Source organism: Cryptomeria japonica, chromosome 4 (assembly GCF_030272615.1).
Source record: "Cryptomeria japonica chromosome 4, Sugi_1.0, whole genome shotgun sequence".
NCBI lineage: Eukaryota > Viridiplantae > Streptophyta > Pinopsida > Cupressales > Cupressaceae > Cryptomeria > Cryptomeria japonica.
In genome coordinates, this window is record NC_081408.1 from 354,256,867 (window position 1) to 354,260,081 (window position 3,215).

The following is a 3,215-nucleotide window of genomic DNA, read 5'->3' on the forward strand; positions in this document are numbered from 1 at the left end:
CGATAAAATAGATTAATAGTTATAGAAATATCGATACAACTTAATGTGTGTAACAGAAAGCAAAACACATCCACAACACATCACACAGATATTTTGACGTGGAAACCCTATAAGGGAAAAAACTATGGTGGAAAACCTTACCCACAATCAAATGATACTACTGTAGATAGTAAGTGAATACAATAATCGAGTCTGCACATGCAGAAAGGCCAACCGCCTAGAGCTCACTTCTCAGTCACAAAATAGGAGTCACGTTGACTACAATTGGATGGTTAAATCCAATAATAATGTACTGCTTCAGTATAGCATCTACAATGTTGGATTCAGTACTGGTTTAAGCTCTGACCATGAGTGCAAAACACTTTTATAACCATTCCTTCAACCTTCATATAATATCTACATGATTCGCACAAGGATCTGCTTATTTTCGCTCTTCATAATGATCTTCAAAATTCGCACACACTCACACATACACTCATACATCTTACAATTTTTTATACAAAACCTAAGACCTCATGATTAGGTTGGCTCCCTAAAGATATTACATTTACAAAATAAGTCTTGATACAATACAATATGTCAGCCTCAATACATTTACACATTATTCAATTAATAAACCATTTCCAAAATGTGTTGTGTTGATCTCGAACATGATATCTTGTACTAGTCTATAAGCTAGACCTATCTACGGGTAGAGGCAAATATGTGAACCCGATCAGACCAATAAGCAAAACACCAAATGTAAACATCCAATCCATGTCTTTGACATAACCAAATGATCTCCAGATGATAACAAGTCATCATCAACTTCTTGAGCTGCCGGTGAAACATATAAGCTGTCGATGAAACATATAAGTTGTCGATGTAACATATATCAGTGACTGTGCATAAGACAATATCCATACCAGGACCATAATGTGTCAATTCAACAACAAACCAATATAACCAGAGTGCCAAATCAATAATGTAGACCTCTAGAAAGATAAGTGTTGACATCAATGACAAAACCAATGCAACACATGACGAAGTCATCCATAATACCAACATACCCTTGGTTTTGGAAACCCAAAGTTATTTTTCCTCTCACCTTTCTCTTCAAATGGAGGCCTTGAATTGGCAGTGGGAGTCTTTTGTAGGTTATAGATTCAAGAAGCCTTTTTTGTAGCACAAGACCATGAAGAAGGAAATTGTTTTCCTTAGTTGTTCTTTCTTGCTTATGACTGATTTTAAATCAAATTTGTATCATATTTCAAATTTCTATGTATTCCTATGAGATTGTAATTCAATAATATCATATTATATAATAGCTCAATTTTAGGAGCTTTTGTCTTCGGACATGTAGTGTCGTGGTTAGAACACTTCGTTGATGACGCGGCCACCAAGGTTCAAACCCTTGCTGGCCATTGTGCTTGCAAGCCTTGTGTCTTCGCTGGGTCGTTGTGCTCACGGGTTTGAATAAGTGAAGTGTGGGGAGTAGGTCCCCCGGTTGTGGCCTCACCGGTTCATAGCTTTGGGTTAAAAGTGTTTCACGTGGAGGCGGAGGGTGTTTCATTCCAGCATCACTGGTCACGTTAAAAAGTTTACCAGGCATTATTTAAAAAATTAGGAGCATTTGGATAATAAATAAGACACTTGTTTGTAGATTTGGCTTGAATTTTTTGGTTGCATTTGAATAATGTGGTAAGATAGGGGAGCTCCTTACATCATCAAGGAACAAATAAAAACCATGCACACTCAATTCTAATAAATTTAGGACCAAAGGGAGGTCATTAAGGATAGATCAAGTAGCTTTGGGAAGTGGTTACCTCGAGACCTTCTCTTATCACTATATTACTTAAAGATCCAAAGAACTTGACTACACATATCCATATACCAACTACCTTATAGATATAGAAAGGAACCTAATCTAGATCAATAGTTAGATTCAAGTACTACAATAATTTAAGATTCAATGGAAGACAACCTCCAAACAAATTGAGGAAATATACGAGAATATATTACCAACAAATGACTAAAAGATTATGTCAATTCTAGGCTTGAGGATAAGACATGGTTTCAAAGGGGGAATGATGTTAGCGGGTGAAACAACAAATCGACAATGATATATACAAATCACTACATCTAATTACAAGAGGAATGCAAAGCTCTAGGTTGATTCTCATAGTAGCAAGGGGAAAAAGGTTAATAAGGGTCACATCCCTAGTGTAATAACATATATATGGTAGGAAAATAAGAAGGAATAGATAAGAAAGAGAAAAAGAGAGGAAAACATGTACTTAACATCTACACATGTTAAGAACTGAATATTTGATAATATAATTTATTGTCTGATAAAGAAAAACATGTCAAATATTTGTGTATTATGTCATCAATATAGAGCATTTAGTAAATTATTTGTTTAGCATTTATCAAATCTCTAACAACAATTTAACATATATCATTACAAAATATCTAATTCTTTTTATATAATAAGCATTAAGGTATAATTACAACTTATAGGATGTCAAGACATAGATTTTGTAAATCTATTTTCCTTGCCAAGAGGGTGGATGAGGGTTTAGATATGTTGAAAGGTTTAATTTTTTTTTTAAGAAAAAAAATCAACATAAAAAAATGAAAGTATCATTTTAAGTTGAAAATTGTTGAAAGTTTGAATGAACTTACCTCTCACACATCATGGCAACATGATTCATTTAATAAAATTGCTCCAAATCACCCAAAATATAATCACATGATATCATATTTTCATTGTGAAGAAAATGCCATAAATGGGTCATAACTATTTTTTTTCTTTTAAGCAGTTGATAGCATGAGTATACTATAACACAATCGTGTTTAAGCTCAATAGGGACTAAGTCTTAGGATTGTCACTATCAAACCATAATGTAATTGCATTATTGATTATTTTAAATAAAAAAGGGTCACTTTTGGCCCCCATATTTGTGCACACACCCAACTCCATGGAAGTTTGGAAAGCCCTAGCTGAGAGAACATAACACAAGCTACTATCTTGAAAAGGAAAATGGCTTTCCTTAGCCAAATTGACGAAATTGATCAAATTATCTCTTTTAGTGGTTCTAGATTATGTATTGTTTATCTTAAAAATCCTTAGTAAAATAGACGAACATATATTTATCTGTCAAAGCAATTTTCCATGGAGAGGGAATGAAGATGAGAAATCCTAATTGATTGATCAAATCTAAGAAGAGAAACGG